This window comes from Hemitrygon akajei, chromosome 31, assembly GCF_048418815.1.
Source record: "Hemitrygon akajei chromosome 31, sHemAka1.3, whole genome shotgun sequence".
In the NCBI taxonomy this organism is placed as follows: Eukaryota; Metazoa; Chordata; class Chondrichthyes; order Myliobatiformes; family Dasyatidae; genus Hemitrygon; species Hemitrygon akajei.
Window position 1 is genome coordinate 28,364,202 of NC_133154.1, and position 19,092 is coordinate 28,383,293.

A 19,092-nucleotide genomic window follows, 5' to 3' on the forward strand; every position below is an offset into this window, starting at 1 on the left:
ATTTCCACATTCCCATGCACTCTGAGAGTATATTCCCATTCCAGGTGAGTGTTTCAGGCCAAGTCTCTTCACTGGGGCTGGAAAGGAAGAGGAGAAATCAGGATAGAAAGGTGGGGGAGGGGGAGGAAGGTGGCAGGTGAGAGATGAAACCCGGAGAGGAGGAGGAGGAGGTGAAGTGAAGAACTGGTAAGTAGATTGGTGAAAGTGATAAATAGACAATAGGTGCAGAAGTAGACCATTCGGCCCTTCGAGCCTGCACCGTCATTTTGAGATCATGGCTGATCAACTACTATCAATACCCGGTTCCTGCCTTGTCCCCATATCCATAAGATACCTATCTAGCTCCTTCTTGAAAGCATCCAGAGAATTGGCCTCCACTACCTTCCGAGGCAGTGCATTTCAGACCCCCACAACTCTCTGGGAGAAGAAATTTTTCCTTAACTCTGTCCTAAATGAACTACCCCTTATTCTCAAACCATGCCCTCTGGTACTGGACTCTCCCAGCATCTGGAACATATTTCCTGCCTCTATCTTGTCCAATCCCTTAATAATCTTATATGTTTCAATCAGATCCCCTCTCAATCTCCTTAATTCCAGCGTGTACAAGCCCAGTCTCTCTAACCTCTCTGTGTAAGACAGTCCAGACATCCCAGGAATTAACCTGTAGCTGTAGTTGAGGGGGGATATGTTAGGAGATGACTGAAAATCATGGAATAAAGGGAAGGGAAGAAGCAACAGAGGGAAGTGATGGGAAGTTAAGAAGTTTGAGAAATTGATGTTCATGCCATCAGTTTGAAGACTACCCAGACAGAATACACCCTGGTCACATCGTGGCAAAAGAGGCCATGGACGGACATGTTGGAATGGAATGGGAAGTAGGATTGAAATAAGTGGTCACAATGAAATTCCACTTTTTGTGGCAGATGGAGTAAAGGTGTTTAAAATGATTGAATGAACATCAATTTCTTGAACTCCAGTAATTCCCCCCCCCCCCAATCTCCTTCACCATTCCCCATTCTTGCTTCCCACTCACACCTTCTCTGCTCACCTGTCTATCACCTCTATCTGGTGCTCCAACCCCTTCCCCTTCTTCCCTGGTCTTCAGTCCTCTATCAGATTCCCCCTTCTCCTGCCTTCATCTCTTTAAGCAAACAACTTCCCAGTGTTACGTACCCCGTAACTGGGTCACTTACCAGCAAAGATAGAGAGGTCCGTTGAAGTCTGATGGTACTATTTTAAAAAGTTTTTATTTATAAAGGGGCACAAAAATAAGATGAATACAAACATTCAGATAATATATGTCGTCAATACTCAATCTAAAAGCGCGGGTATAATCATAATCATAATCATAACTCTATCGTTTGTCTAGGGGTTACTGTATTGTCCGATGAAGAAATAAAAGTCAATTGTCATTAAAGATGCAGCTCTTAGGGTTGTAGAGACAGTCTTAAACTTGCCCGTGTCTTTTATGAGGCCGATCCGTTGAGTCGGGGGAGTTGGTTCCCCGTTATTAGTTCAAAAATCGTTTCCGTGGTACCAGCCACTGGGCTCCAGGCAAGGGAACCGAACGCACGTGGCTTTCTTCAAATGGCTTCCCGCTATTACGGGATCGCTAGCGTTTCTTCTGGTGCGTCTGAGGGGCCGTCTCTACAGCCCCTCTTTTATCTTGACTCGCAGGGTAGTAGATGTCAATCAGGTTGGGGGTGATGCAATCTCTCTCTCAACCAGCCCACTTTGCCCGAGGGCTTGCACGTAGCATAGTCCCCAATCCACAAATGTGTCTCCAAGAGACAATGGCCAATGTCGCGTTATTTTGCATCGCCGGGGAACGAGGCATCCTGCACGTCTCTCTCCCATTTCCTGGGTCCTCTGACCCAACCCACTAGTGCCCTTGCGATTCTCACAAAGGAGGGGGCTGCGGGCATAACACCAGCTCCTTTATTAACCATTCCCCTCTCGCAGTTTCAACTATCACTTGGCAACTTATACTTTTTCCTCTTGCCCCCTCCCCTCCATCTTCTTATTCTGATTTCTCCCCTCCCTTTCCAGTCCTGCTGAAGGGCCTTGGCATGAAATGTCAACTGTTTATTCTATTCCATAGATTTTGCCTGGCCTACTGAGTTCCTCCAGCATTTTGTGCGTGTTGCTTAGGATTTCCAGCATCAGTAGATTTTCTCATGCTGGGTTCGTGTGTTATACTGAAGAGAGGTGGTGAGGTTTTGCCCAGTTACTCACTCCTGCCCATGATCAGCTGACCCCAAACAACTCTCTTGACTTCTGTGTGGGTGTGAATGTAATTGCTGAGGTTCTGCCACTCGGTAACAAAATCCTCATCCAGATCATTGTCCTCCAATTCCTGGAGCTGCTTGAATTTCTTCCCCTGTGTGGGAAATGGAAATGCAAAGCAGCAACGTGAGGGAAAATTATTGCGGATACACCTGTAGATTTCTCCTCTCTCCTCAGAGAATGGCACTGCTACATACTCACTGCTCTTCAATCTCAGACTGTACTCCATGTACTTATTTGGAGGTATAGGTTTTCCATCGATCTTCAGTTTCATAGTCACATCACAAATCAAGCAGACAAATTCAGGGAAGAAACAGACGAAGTCCCAAATATCACAAACATTGGGCTGGGACTTCATCTGCATCTGCTTAGACAGATCAGTCACAAAACTGGGAGGATAAAGGAATGAAGGGTTGGCAGGAAATGGTGAGGAATGTCAGTCACTGTACAGATCTGCCCCTGAGACAGATACACTAAGAGACACTAGTTAGTGTATAGATCAGAGAGAGACAGAAACTTTTTAGAGTACGTGTTCGCCCCTCAGAGAGAGGGACTGAGAGACATTGGTCAGTGCAAAGATCTCTCCCTCAGAGAGAGTGTGACTAATGGATGCCTGTCATTATGGAGATATCTCACTGAGAGAGACAGACTGAGAGACACTGGTCAGTGTACAGTTATCCAACTCAGTAAGATGGACTGAAACACTGACCAGTATACAGATGTCCCCCTCAGAAGGAGGGTGACTAAGAGACAGCAGTCATTATGAAGATTTCTCCCTGAGAGTGAGGGTCTTGGTGAGTAAAAGGCAGAGCCTCTGGTAGTTGAGGGACTGACCTTCTTAGGATCTCCCAGACCCTTGGTGTCCAACAACAGGAGGACCCCATTGGGTCTCCGAAGGAGGGATCAACACCACATCAAGATTCCTTTGGTGTGAGCCTGGACAGTTGAGGGAGAGAGATAGATAGAGAGAGATAAACTTTGCAAGAACATAAGTGGGTCTATGCTCTTCCATAGCCTAAAGATATGCAGGTTTTTGAGTGAGGACTAGGGTTTGGGCAGAATTGATGGACGCTTGGGAAGACTAAAATGGTCCTTATGTAGAATTCATGAAAAAGAACAATTGGTGGTTGGTGCAGAGTTGGTTTTACAGCAATAACTCTGGTCACCATTAACAATACCAGTGTGCTCTCTGCATCTGAGATATGAAGCAAGCATGCAGTTTAAATTCCCCAGGTCTCTCTAGATCCATTTCCCAAAACGGTGAAGGGAACACCAATGTGACACAAAAGGATGTCTCTAGTACATCTCCCACTACTGACAGCTTGACAATGCAAGTGTGCTCTGTGTGTCCCAGGACTTGGGATAATTTCTGAAAGACAGGTAGTAACCAGACGTGAAAGGTTAGAGGTGGAAGTTTACAGCCACTGCCTTTACCCTTCTTGTCTCCCGTGAGACAGTTCATGAGGTAGGACTTCCCTGTACGAGCAGCACCAACCACAGCCACCACAACCATTGGAACTTCAATGGACTGGAGGACCTTCAGAGCCTCTGGGTTAAGCTGTAGCTTTCTAAACCAGGTGCACGGATTTTTCCATCTTCTGGTTGGTGGCAGCAGTGACATTGGTTACAGACATCTGACAGTCCTTTCTCGAAATACAGTTTGAATCAGAGTAAATGGAATAGATAAGACAGAGCACATCAGCAAAACACATACATTTCAATCCTGAGCCCCTAGAGAAAATCACAAACTTTAATTTACTCACTGAGATTGTAAGCCAGCCTCTAAATCTCTACCACAGATCTTTTATTTAACATATACTCCCTCTGAACAGCAGGTATAAATTATGCCCTGTAACTCACTCTTGGGAATCTTATTCAACATATAATCTCTCCAATTCCCTGCATCAGATCCAACCCTCTAAAGCACTCCCAATGATCCATTTATTTTCTAGATGAAACCACTGAATTAGATCTCAGCCTGTAGCTCACTCCTAGGATTCTATTGTTGCAGAACATAACACCACAAAGAACTTTTCTGTTACTCACTCCAAGGGATCTGTTGTGATATTGTCATGGTCCTGACTGAACAGCGGCAGGCCTCCAAGATCCAGCGCTCCAATTCCCTGGAGTACGGTTAGATGCCACTGTCCCTCAGAGACTCAGACTGCCAAGTATTGTCTGCTACATTCCTTCATGGACTTAAAGGCCTCGTGCGGAGCACTCAGTGCTCAATCAGAGGAGATCCATTTTCTAGTACTATTGTTTCTGATTTTTGCCTTTGGATTTAATTTGTATCATCTTGTATATTTTGAGTCTGAATTAATTCTGGACCTTGCTCTGCACTTGGATTCACCACCATCCATAGGTCTATTGTTACAGCATGATTGAGCCATCATGAACGCAGCAGAGTTCATACAAACCATATTGGCCTACTAGGGAGCAACTGTAGGCAGACCTGACAACATGCTTTGGGAGATCCTCACCATTCTGCAGAAACTTTCATTCACAAGGAGGCAGGATCCAAGTGGCTACCAGTTCCAGTCATGTTCATGCTGGAGACTCTGTCAATATTTGTCTATCCCCCATCAGGAAGGTCTTAAAGCCCCCTGCTTCTTTCTTGACAAAGGAACCAACCAACTCCCCTCCACCACCACCCTCCTCTGTCTGACAGAACTGGTCCACACCATGAAATATTTTCTTTGGTTCCTCTTATTTTCTCCACACCTAAGGGGTAGCTATGGGCACTAGTGTGGACCCAAGCTATGCCTGCCTCTTTGTTGTCTATGTAGACCAGTCTATGTTCAAAACCTTGCCCAGTTTTACTCCCCAACTCTTCCTCCACTGCATTGATGACTGTGTTGGTGCTGCTTCGTGCACCCATGCTGAACCGATCAATTTTATCAATATTGCCTCTAACTTCCACTCTGCACTTAATTTCACAGTGTATCTCTGGCACCACCCTTCATATTTTTGATTTCTCCGTCTCCATCTCTGGAGACAAACTATCAACCAACATCTTTTACAAACCTGCTGAATCTGAACATTACTTTTTCAGTCACTCAGGTATGGTGAATGGGAGTGTCAGAGCCCTACAGAAGTCAGGGAGAGAGAGAGAGGGAGTGAAGAAAAGGCACAGATTCGGTAAGTCTGCCTTTGTCGGTTTCATAGGCTTGGTAAGAGGCCTCGACTCGGGTGCAAATAATAAGAAGATCGGGTCAAGCAGAGTGGCTATTATTGGAGTGTGCCAGTGATAGAGTGGGAAGGCTTTGGCTTCACAGGCAAGAATACATCTGCAAATGCTGGAAATCAAAGCAACACACAGAAACCGCTTGAGGAATTCAGCGGCCAGGCAGCATCTATGGAAAGGTGTAAACAGTTGATGTTTCAGGCCAAGACACTTAAAGTCAGGCAGTGCATTAGTTATAGGGGTCAAAAAAGAGATTCTGCAGCTGCTAAATTGACAACATGATGATGTGTTGCCTCCTGGGTGCTGGGTCCAGGATGTATCAGAGTAGCTGCAGGATATTCTCAAGGGGGAGGGTGAAGAGCCAGAGTATTCAAATGAAAAATCAAAATAACAGGTGTTATGGTTTGGTAAGTTTCGAGTGTGTATATTTCAATGCTAAGAGTATTATGGTTAAGGGTGATGAAGTTAGGTACATGGCACTATGATGGTGTAGCCATTACTGAAACTTGACTGAGATACAGGCTGTAATGGGTGATTAATGTACTTAATTTTAGAAAAGATACAGGAGGAAGTAAAACGGGGTGGGGGCGGGAGTTGTGCTACTACACAGGGGCAATATCACAGGTGTGCTCAGCAGACATAATGGAGGGGTCAGACACTGAGTCCATTTGGGTAAAACTCAGGAATAGGAAGGGTGCAATCACACGGATGGGGTTGTACTAGAAACCCCCCCAATAGTCACCGGGACACTGAGGAATAGAGATATAATCTGATTAAGGAAATGTGTAAAAATTACCAGGTTGTTGTAATGGGGGATTTCAACTTTCCTCATATAAACTGGGATCTTCTTAGTGTAATGGGTTTAGATGGGTTAGAATTTGTTAAGTGTATCCAGATAGGTTCTTAAATCAATATGTTGATAGTCCAATGAGAAGAAGGGCCATACTGGACCTGGTGTTGAGTAGTGAGCCTGGCCAGGTGACTGTTCTTTCAGTAGGTGAACAATGACCACAACTCCTTAATGTGCAGGATAGCTATAGATAAGAATAGGTATAGTCTTTGAGGGAGAGTTTTAAACTGGAACATGGCAAACTACAATGGCATTAGAGCAGGAACTGAGAAGAGTTAATTGGGAACACTTTTTCCTGGCAATTCTACATGAGATGTTTAGAGGGTGTATAAGATCAATTGCACCGAGAGGAGGATAAAAATGTCCCTGTTGGAAGGAAGGATGTGGATGGAAAGATAAGAGAACCTTGGATGTCCAGAGAGGTGATGAATTTAGTCATGAAGAAAATGGAAAAGTATGTAAAGCTTCAGAAGTCAGGATCAAACATAGCACATGAGGATTATAAAGAAGCCAGAAAAGAAGTAAAAAGGGGAATTAGGAAAGCCAGGAGAGGTTATGAAAAGTCCTTGGCAAGCAGGATTAAGTAAATCTCAAAGCATTCTATACATACATCAAGAGCAAGAGAATAACTAGGGTGTGGATGGGACCACAGAAGGACAAAGGAAGGAACATTTGCTTGGATGCAGAAAACGTGAGTAAGGTACTTGATGAGTACTTTGCTTCAGTATTTACCAATGAAAAGGATATGGAGGACCAGGAGATCAGTGCAGAGTGTATAAATACATCTGGGTAACACGAGTGAATCTGCAGATGCTGGAAATAAATAAAAAACACAAAATGCTGGCAGAACTCAGCAGGTCAGACAGCATCTATGGGAGGAGGTAATAACGACGTTTCAGGCCAAAACCCTTCATCAGGAGTGAAGTAACATGGGATGGTCAAGGGGGGATAAGAAGTGGGGGGAGGGATAAAGTAGAGAGCTGGGAAGTGATAGGCTGGACGGAAATGGGCTAGGGGGAAGATACAGAATTATGGGAAATAAAAGAGAAAGAAAGGTAGGGCTGGGGGGAGAGATTATAGTGAGGGGGAAAAAGAGAGAGAAAGAGAACCAGACTAAAATAATGGATAGGGATGGGGGTAAGAATGGGGGGCAGGGGTATCAACAGAGGTCAGTGAATTGGATGTTCATGCCGGCAGGAAGGAGGCTACCTAGGCGGGAGATAAGGTATTGCTCCATCGACCTGCGTGTGGCCTCATCTTGATGGTAGAGGAGGCCATGGACAGACATGTTGGAGTGAGAGTGGTCTGTGGAATTGAAGTGTGTGGCCACAGGGAGATCCCGCCACTGCTGGAGGATTGAGTGCCGGTGTTCGGCGAAACGGTCTCCCAGTCTGCGGCGGGTCTCCCCAATGTATAAATAGCCACATCGGGAGCACCGGATACAATATATCACCCCAGTTGACTCGCAGGTGAAGTGGTGCCTCACCTGAAAGGACTGTCTGGGGCCTGGGATGGTGGTGAGGGTAGAAGTGTGGGGGCAGGTGTAGCACTTCTTCCGTTTGCAGGGATGAGTGCCTGGAGGGAGGTCCATGGGGAGGGATGGGGGGGATGAATGGACAAGGGAGTCACGTAGGGAGCGATCGCTGCGGAAAGCCGAGAGTGGGGGGGAGGGGAAGATGTGGTTGGTGGTGGAATCACGTAGGAGGTGGCAGAAGTTATGGAGGATTATACCTTGGATCTGTAGGCTGGTAGGGTGATAGGTGAGGACCGGGGGACTCTATCCCTGGTGGGCTGGCGGGGAGATGGGGTGAGGGCAGAGGTGCATGAAATACGGGAGACGCGATGGAGGGCAGAGTTGATAGTGGACAAAGGGAAGCCCCTTTCTTTAAAAAAGGAAGACATCTCCTTTGTCCTAGAATGAAAGACCTCATCCTGAGAGCAGATGTGGCGGAGGCGGAGGAATTGAGAGAAAGGGATAGCATTTTTGCAGGAGACAGGGTGGGAGGAGGAATAGTCTAGGTAGCTGTGGGAGTTAGTAGGTATGTAGTAGACGTCTGTGGATAGGCTGTCCCCAGAGATAGAAACAGAAAGATCTAGAAAGGGGAGGGAGGTGTCGGAAATAGACCAGGTGAATTTGAGGGCGGGTTGAAAGTTGGAGGCGAAGTTAATGAAGTCGACGAGCTCAGCATGCATGCAGGAATCAGCACCGATGCAGTCGTCGATATAACGCAAGAAAAGAGGAGGACAGATACCGGTGTAGGCTTGGAACATAGATTGCTCCACATGGCCGACAAAAAGGCAGGCATAGCTAGGACCCATGCGGGTGCCCATGGCTACACCTTTAGTTTGGAGGAAGTGGGAGGAGCCAAAGGAGAAATTGTTAAGGGTGAGGACTAATTCTGCGAGGCGGAGAAGAGTGGTGGTAGAAGGTGACTGGCTGGTTTTGGAATCCAGGAAGAAACGGAAAGCTTGGAGACCTTCCCGGTGGGGGATAGAGGTGTATAGGGACTGGACGTCCATGGTGAAAATGAGGCGGTGGAGGCCAGGGAACTTGAAATCTTTGAAGAGATGTAATGCATGGGAAGTATCACGGACATAGGTGGTAAGGGATTGAACAAGGGGAGATAAAACAGAGTCGAGATAGGCAGAAATGAGTTCAGTGGGGCAGGAGTAAGCAGAGACAATGGGTCTGCCTGGACAGACAGGTTTGTGAATCTTAGGTAGGAGGTAGAAACGTGAAGTGCGGGGTGTGGGAACTTTAAGTTTGGTGGCCGTGGATGGGAGATCTCCCGAGCTGATGAGATCGGAAATGGTTTGGGAGACAATGGACTGGTGCTCCCTAGTGGGGTCATGGTCCAGGGGTAGATAAGAGGAGGTGTCAGCGAGTTGTCGTCGTGCCTCTGCTATATACAGGTCGGTGCGCCAGATGAGAACAGCATCCCCCCCTCCCACCCTTATCAGCGGGTTTGATGGTAAGGTTGGGATTGTTGCGGAGGGAATGGAGAGCAGAGCGTTCAGAGGGGGTAAGGTTGGAATTGGAGCAAGGGGTGGTAAAGTCGAGACGGTTAATGTCCCGACGGCAACCAGATCCAGGGCGGGTAGAAGTCCTGGGCGGGGAGTCCATGAGGAGGAGGAGGGTTGGAGACGGGAGAACAGGTCATCGGTGGGGGTGGGAGAGTCCCTACTGAAGAAATGGACTTGAAGACGGAGCCAGCGGAAGAAGAGCTCCATGTCCTGGCGCACGCGAAACTCACTGAGGTGAGGGCGAAGGGGAACAAAGGTGAGGCCCTTACTAAGGACAGAGGGCTCAGCCTCAGAGAGAGGAAGGTTGGAGGGGATGGTGAAGACCCGGCAAGGTTGAGAGCTCCGGTCCGAGGGGGGGGGTGGGAGGCTGGTGGAGTCAGCGGGGAAGGGGTGGGGGTGAGAAGAAGCTGAAGCCCCCGAGGGCCCGGGAACCGGTGACTGAACCTCAGGCTTGGAAAGATCAGATGGCAGCGTGGTGGTGGGGGAAAGGGAGACAGCAGCGCGTGGAGGTCCAGCTCAGAGGTCAAGGCTGGGATCCAGCGTGGTGGGGGGAGGGGGAAGATGGCAGCACGAGGAGGTCCGACTGGAAGTTCAAGGCCGGAGTCTCTGAGGGGGTGTCCATGGCCGTAGGAACCCGCGTTGGTGGTACCGGAGTCAGGGTTCGGAGTCTGTCCAGTGCCGTGATTGGCAGCAGGGGTCGCGATCCGAGATTCATGCGTGTTGGCGTCGGAGCCGACGGAGTCAGAGTAAGAAGGTCAGGGAAGGGGTGGAAGAAGTACAAGGTAGTAGGTGAAAGTGGGAAGGGGGAGTGGTGAAGTAGAGAGCTGAGAAGTCGATGAAGGGCTGGTGAAGGGGGAATCTGATAGGAGAGGGCAGAAGGCCATGGAAGAACCGGAAGGAGGATGATCACCAGGGGAAGGTGTTGGGCAGGTGAGGAGATAATGTGAAAGGAAAATGAGAATGGGGAATGATTAGGGGCATTAACAGAAATTCGAGAAATCGATGTTCATGCCATCAGGTTGGAGGCTACCCAGACATAATATAAGATGTTGCTCCTCTAACTTGAATGTGGCCACACCATGGCAGTAGACTGACATGGACCTATGTGAGTGCCCATGGCTGTACTTCTTGTTTGAAGGAAGTGGGAGGTGCTGAAGGAGAAATTATTGAGAGTGAGGACCAGTTCTGCTAGACAGAGGAGAGTGGTGGTGGAGAGGAACTTTGGGTCTGGTGTCCAGAAAGAAACAGAAAGCTTTGAGGCCTTCCTGATGAAGGATGGAGTTGTATAGGGTTGGACATCCATAGTGAAAATAAGATGATCAGGGCCAGGGAACTTGATATCTTTGAAAAACTCAAGAGCATGTGAATTTCATAGATGTGGGCAGGAAGGGACTGAACCAGGAGGGATAATACTGAGTTGAGGTATGTAGAAATAAGTTTGGTGGGGCAGAAACATGCAGGTACAATGGGTCTACGTGGACGGGTAAGTTTGTGCATCTTGGGTAAGAGGTAGAAACGGGAGGTGTGGGGTGAGGGAACTATGAGGTTTGTGCCAGTGGATGGGAGATCTTTAGAGCTAATAAGGTTGGTGATGGTGTGGGAGACAATCGCCTGCTGCTGTTCAGTGAGGTCCTGTTCGAAGGGTAAGTAAGAGGAGGTGTCTGAGAGCTGTCACCTGGCCTCAGCAAGGTAGAGGTCAGTACCACAGTGTCCCTTTATCTGCAGGCTTGATGGTAAGGTTAGGATTAGTATGGAGAGTAGAGTGTTTGGAAGGAATGAGGTTGGAACTGGAGAGAGGAATGGTGGAGTTGAGACAGTTAATGTTTCATCAGGAGGTACCAATGAAAAGATCCAGAGCAGGCAGAAGATCAGAGTGGGGTTTCCAGGAAGAGGAAGAGGGTTGTAGATGGAAGAAGGGGTCGGCGGTGTGGGTTGGAGAGTCCTTGCTAAAGAAGTAGGCACAGAGACAGAGGCAGCAGAAGAAGAGCTCAGAATCATGATGGGCGCTGAACTCACTGAGGTGTGGGCACAGGGGGACAAAAGTGAGGCCTTCACTGCAGACAGAATGTTCTGCCTCACAGAGGGAAAGGTCAGGGAGATGGTGAAGACCCAGCATGACTAAGAGATGGGATCAGAAGGTGGAAGAGCTAAGGATGAGCGGATTGGGTTGAGAGGAAGGTGGAGTCTCGGAGGCCCCAAGAGCTGGAGGTGGGACCTGAGAGACACGGGATTGCAGAGTGGTGGTGGTGGAGAGATTCCAGTGGCAGCGTGTAAAGTCCCAGCCTGGAGGTGCTTTCGGTCAAGGACCAGGCTGGAGTTGGACGTACTTTGAAGATGTCTGGGGTCGTGGAGTCCAGGTTCTAAATCAGCTTGAGATTGTTAGAACCGTTGAGGTCGGCAGCAGGGATCGCGGTCTGGGGACATCCATGGCTGCCAGCGTTGGAGAAGACAGCAGGTTCTCTGGTCTGCAAACAGGCAATCTTCCAATCCACCGAGGATCAGTAAAAGCGGGATCTCCCAGTGGCTATCCATTTCAATTTCATTTCCCATTCCCATTCCAACATTTCAGACTCCTGCCATGATGAGGCCACACTCAGGATGGAGGAGCAACACCTTATATTCTGTCTGGGTATTCTCCAACCTGATGGCATGAACATTGATTTCTTGAACTTCTGGTAATTGCTCCCCTCCACCCTCCTTCACCATTCCCATTTCCCTCTCTCACATTATCTCCTTCCCTGCCCATCACCTCCCTCTGGTGCTCCTGCCCTTTCCCTTTCTTCTGTGACCTTCTGTACTCTTAGATTCCCCCTTCCCCAGCCCTGTATCTCTTTCACCAATCTACTTCCTAGCTCTTTACCCCACCCCTCATGCTCTCCTGGTTTCACCTATCACCTACTACCTTGTAGAGAGGGAAAACTCTGATTTCAAACCTTCCCTGCCTTGCAGCCATACCCACTCATGGGAAAGGCTTTGGGAGTAAACCCTGAGGACAATTCCGGTGCTGGGGTCTCTAAGGCTATCCGACATTGTCTTCAACCTCGTTCTGGCAATCCCTGTGACGACACTGATGCCAAGCTGTATCGGTCCTTGCCCTTCCCTTGGACAACATCGGTGGCATGAAGAGGGAAGACTTACTGCATGGGCAACAGCCGCTATTCCATACAACCTTGCCCAGGCCTGCACCCTGGAGAAAACTTTCCAGGCACAGATCCATGGTCTCACAAGACTAACTAATGCCATATACATACTACCTTGTATTTCTTCCATCCCTCTGCCCACTGTTTTACTCTGACTTCTCATCATTTTCTCTCCAGTCCTGATGAAGGGTGTCAGCCTGAAATGTCGACTGTTACTCAGTTGTGCTTCTATGCTTAGTACAACAGCTCCTGGATATTCAAATTGTTTGGGTATGATCAGCCCTTTAGAGACATTAACATATCAGTGGATTTTTCCTGGGACCAGTGCATAAGCACAAAGAAGTTTGCTTAGATTTGGCATATCACCAAAAACTTTGACAAACCTCTAGTCAATAGTGCTAGAAAGTTTGTGAATCCTGTAGAATTTTCTCTATTTCTGCATAAATATTACTTAAAATGCGATCAGATCTTCACATGTCCTAAAACTAGATAAAAGGAACCAAATTAAATAAACTACACAAAAACACTATAGTCGTTCATTTAGCTATTGCAATAACTGATTCAATATTACATGTATTTGTTGGGAAAAATTTGTGACTGCTGGGGTAATGCCTTCTGCAAAAGCTATTTGGAGTCAGGTGTTCCAATCAATGAGATGAGATTGGAGGTGTGGGTTCCAGAGGTGCCCTGCCCTATAAAAAAAGACACACAAAGTCAGGTTACTGACAGAGCCCGCTCTTCTCAAGAAAGATCTGTTTATGTGCACCCTTCCTCGATCAAAACAATTTTCACAGGACCTTAGAAGAGGAATTGTAGAGATGCTTGAAGCTGGAAAAGGCTACAAAAGCATTTCTAAAGACCTGAGTGTTCATCAGTCCACAGGAAGAGAAATTGTCTACAAATGGAGGAAACTCAGTATTATTGGTGCACTCCCTAGGAGTGGGCATCCTGCAAAGATCACACCAAGAGTATAACATGCAATGTTGAAGGAATTGAGAAAGAATCCAAGGATAACAGAAAAAAACCTGCAGAAATCTCTAAAACTTGCTGAAGTCTCTGTTCATGTGTTCACTGTAAGTGAAACACTGAACAAGAATGGTGTTCGTGGAAGGACACTAGAGAGGAAACTACTGCTCTTCAAAAAAAAACATTGCTGCATGTCTCAAGTTTGTAAAAGACCAACTGGATACTCTACAATACTTCTGGCCAATGTTCTGTATACAATTGATACAAAAGTTGAACTTTTTGGCAGAAATGCACAATGCTATTTTTGGAGGAAAAAGGGTAATACACACCAACACCAAAACCTCATCCCAAGTGTGAAGCTTGGTGGAAGGCTCATGGTCTGGGGCTACTTTGCTGCCTCATGGTCTGGAAAGCTTGCAGTCATTGAGGGAACCATGAATTCAAAATTGTATCAAGGCATTTTACAGGACAATGTCAGGGTAGCTTAATAGAAATTGGATAATGGAACAAGATAATGATCTGAAAGACAAGAGTAAATCAACAACAGAACCGTTTAAAAAGAAGAAAATTCATGTTTTGGAATGGCCAAGTAGAACTCCAGACCTTAAATCCTCTAGTGAGGTGGAAGGATCTGAAGCAAACACTTTATGTAAGGAAGCCCACCAACATCCCAGAGTTGAAGCTGTTTTGTAAGGAGGAATAGCCTAAAATTCCTCGAAGCCAATGTGCAGGACTGATGAACAGTTACCAGAAACGTTTGGTTGAATTTATTGCTGTATACAGGGGTAACACACCAGTTATTGAAAGTGAACATTCACATACATTTTCCAACAAATATATGTGATATTAGATAATTTTTCTCAATAAATAAATGAGCAAGTATAATATTTTGTGTTATTTATTTAATTTGGATCTCTTTATCTAGTTTTAGGACTTACATGAAGATCTAGTCACATTTTAGGTCATATTTATGCAGAAGTAGAGAAATTCTACAAGGTTCACAACCTCCTAGTATCATTGTAAATGCAGTGTTCAGTATTCTAATTAATTGCATCACGGCATGGTATGGGAACAGCAATGCCCAGGAATGGAAAAAAAATCTGTAGGAAATTTTTGATACAGCCATGTTCATCACAGACAAAGGTTTCTGCATCATTGAGTAAATTTACGTAATGTGCCGCCATAAGAAAGCAGCATCAATCTTCAAAGATCCTTCCCATCCAGCGTAACTACTACCATTGGGCAGGAGGCAACGATTCTTAAGTCCCACACCATTCAGTTCAGGAAAATGTATTACCCTACAGCCATCAGACTCCTGATACAGAAAATAAAACTGTTTAAACCAAGTTAGTATTTTTGAAGAAATTGGAAATTTATGCTTTTTACTTCTGGGAATACTACTTTAGATTCTGTGCAATTTTTTGTTTGACAGCTGGATATAACATCTCAGGCATAAGTGTCATGATCAAATATATTGTATAGTAATCAGGACCATAGGATGCACAAGAGAAAGTTATTTACAACAAGTTATCACATAGCATTTTTGAGGAAAGTGGAAATGTATGCTTTTGCTCTGGTCTAATATCCTCATTTAGTTAACAGAATGTGCAGTTTTGTTATACAACTGCACGTAATTGCAAAGAATTGAGATGCACATTCAACTAACTGATTCCAAAACAGCATGTGATACATAAATTACAACTAATTAAAACCAATTACCACTTAGTGCTTTTGAAGACATTGCTCTGAAAACAACACTTAAGATTCTCTGCACTTTTTGTTATGCAACTACATATACCTTCTCAGATTTAAGTGCCACTATCAAATAAATGGCTGTGGAATAATCAAGACTATGAAATACATAAAACTGTTTATTACAAGATATCACATAGCATCTTTGAGGAAAGTGGTAATATAGGCGTTTTGCTCAGGTAAAATTCATTTCGCTTTTGCAAATACATGAGATTCTACAGATGCTAGAAATCTACAGCTGCAGACATATAGTGCTGAAGGAACTCAGCAGGTCAGGCAGCATCTATGGAGATGCATAAACAGTCTCTGTCTCAGGTTAAGACCCATGTATTTAACTGGGCAATGGCAGGTCAAGTGGCAATAGGCAGAAACTTGGGAGCAGGAATTCTCAGAAATATGTGCAGTAGAAATGTAGAGGTTATTTAGGGAACACTTGCATTGGCTTCTAGATAGGTCTGTCCCACTGAGAGAGAGGGAAAGGATGGTAGCTAAAGGAACAAGGCTGCTGGAACATTTAGTCAACAGGAAGAAGGAATTATATTTAAAGTTTAAATGAAATAAAAATTAGACAGAGTTTTTGAAAATTATACATTGGTCAATAAAGGATTTTTGAGAGATAGGAGGAGACACAAGAAGAGTTTGGCAATGGAAACACTGCAATACAGCATGGATTCAGGCCCTTCAGCCCATCTAGTCCATGCCAATCACATTCTCGAACCGGCTGGCCCCAATTTCTTGCATTCAGCCCATTTCCCTCCATGTTAGTGCTTCTTAAACGATGCTGTTGTAACTTCAAACCACTTCCTCTGGCAGCTCATTCCATATACAAACCTTCCACCTTCCACTGTGAATAAGTTGCTCCTTGGGTCCTTTCAGATCTTTTCCCTCTCACCCCAGTGTTAGACTCCATTAGTTTTAGACACCACAACCCTAGGGGAAAGATTGTTATCATCCACATCACCTTTGCCTCACATAAATGAAAACCTTTCTACAAAGTCACTCCTCGTTCTCCGACATTCCAAGGAATAACGACCTCTCCTGGCCAAGCTCTCCTCATAGCTAGCAGCAACTAGCATTCATTCCAATTTAACCATGTCATTCTGAAACAAGGTGTCAAAACTGTAAACAGTACTTCAAAGATGGCATTTGGCCTTTGTCTTTCTAAAACTTTCCTAACCATTTACTTATCCAAATACCTTCCAAATGTTATAGTTATACCTGCCCTAATCATTTTAGCAGGTAGCATTTTTCATAAATGCTTCATTCTCTATGTGAAGAAGTTGCCCCTCAGGTCCCATTTATATCTTTCACCCCTCAACCTAAACATGTGTATAAGATGATCAGAGGCATTGATCGTGTGGATAGTCAGAGACTTTATCCCAGGGCTGAAACAGCTAACACAAGAGGGCACAGTTTTAAGGTGCTTGGAAGTAGGTACAGAGGAGATGTCATGAGTAAGTTTTTTACACAGAGAGTGGTGAGTGCATGGAATGGGCTGCCAGCAATGGTGTTGTTAACAGATATAATAGGGTCTTTTAAGAGACTGTTGGATAGGTACACGGAGCTTAGAAAAATACAGGGCTATGGGTAACCCTACTAATTTCTAAAGTAAGTACATGTTTGGCATTGTGGGCTGAAGGGCCTGTATTGTGCTGTAGGTTTTCCATGTTTAAATGTGCCCTCCAGGTTTTAGTTCCTCTTCCCTGGGAAAATGACCGTGACCATTCACCTTATCCATGCCACTCATGATTTTATAATCCTCTATAAAGTCACCTCTCAATTTTCTATATTCCGAGGAATAACATTCTAGCCTACACAACCTCTCACTCTGTCTTTGGCTCTTGAGCCTTGGCAGCATTCTTATCAAACTTTTTGCATTCTTTCTGATTTAATTATGTATTTTTTTCTGTAACAGAATGACTGAAACTGAACACAATACTCCAAGTAATGTCTCGTTAATATCTCGTATGACTGGAACATAACCTCTCAAATTCTATCTCAATTAACCTAACTAATGACTAATAGCCAGCTGGTGAAAAATGGAAATCGAACCTTCCAGACTAGCCTGCCTTGTGGGACCTTGTCAGAGGCTGTGCTAAAGAGCATGTAGATAATATTCATTGCCCTATCCTCATCTATCCTCTTGGTTAACTTGAAAAACTCTAAGACATTTGTCAGACACTACTTCCCATGCACAAGGTTTCATTGACTATCCGTAATTAGATATTGACTATCCAAATGCATCTTGTCCCTCAGTATCCTATCAAGTACCTTACTGACTACTGATGTCACGCTGACCTGTCTATAACTCTTGCCATGTCTTTGCAGTCGAACGTTAGCCAGCCTCCAATCTTCTTGTGGCTACAGCTGAAGCAAACATCTCCACAAGATCCTCCACAATTTCATTTGAATCTTTCCACAAGGTCCAAGGATACACTTGGTCAGGCTCTGAGGTTTATCCATTTTAAAGCACCCCAAGGACTCCAATACATACTCCTCAATAATTCAACTGTGGTCCAAGATGTCAACGTTCATATTCTCATTTATTTCACACTCACCATTTTCTCCACAGTAAAAACTGATGATAAATATTCATTAACAAATCTCGTCCATTTCCTGCAGTTCACACACAGTCATGAGGATCCTCAAGGAGACCTATTCTCTCCCTAGCCACCCTTTTGCTCTTAACATACCTGTTGAATCTCCTGGAATTTTCCTTAACCTTTTCTCTCTGAAGTGTACTCCCACACTTCTTTTTATCGCTGAGGGATTCACTTTTTTGCAACTGCGTAAACCTAAGGTATAACCAGACCCTGACTACTTCTTGTCATCTAGGGGTCCCTCAGTTTTCCAGCCTTGCCACACAACCCCTGGACCTTGATATTACACTTTAAAAAGCTTCCCTCTTGCCAGTCATTTCTTTACCAGCAAACAACCTCACTCAAACTCTGAAACATCCTGTGTAACACCTCCAAAATTGGCCCTGCTCCAGTTTATTCTTAGCAGCATGAAGGAACAGGGATCTTGGGATCTAAGCCCATGTATCCCTGAAATTTCCTGCATAAGTTTGATCAGGTGGTTAAGAAGACCTATGGTCTGTTAAACTTCATTAGTAGGTGGACTAAGTTCAAACACCACAAGGTAAATTTGCAGATCGATAGCCCACAATTTTGGACCACAATTGGAGTCATAGAATCACAAATCACTTCATTCCATTTAGTCCATGCTGGCCTGGTCTTCTGCATTGTCTCATCTACCTGCACCCAGACCAAATCACTCCATACCTCTCTCTCTTCCGAACCAAACCTCTCTTACATGTTACAAATGAACCTGGATATGTGGGCTACTCGTTCCACACTCACACCACACTCTGAGTCAAGGAGATCCCCAACAAATTCCCCTTAAATATTTCAGCTTTCACCCTAAACCTGTGACCTCTGGTTCTAGTCTCATCCTACCGAGCGGGAAAATGCCTGCAAGCATTCACCCTATCTGTGCCTCTCATAATTTTGAACCTCCCAAGATTCAGTGCTGTTTAAGATTATTTCCAGTACACAGGGATATCATGATCTTCCCTCATTCTCCTCTCCCCCAAGTCTAAGACAACGGAATAATTGTAACTCTGGATCTGATGTAGCACAGAAAAAAACACAACAAGGAATCTGATAATAAAATAAAAAACACACCCTTTCCCTATAACTGAGGTCCCGAAGTCCCAGCAACAGACAAATATTAAAAGATTCAAAGTACATTTATTATCAAAGTATGTATTCAATACGCATCCCTGAGATTCATCTTCCCACAAACAGCCTGGAACAAAGAAAACCCTGGAACCTGTTCAAAGAAAAACATCAAACTACACCCTCCATGTGAAAAAAAGTAATTGT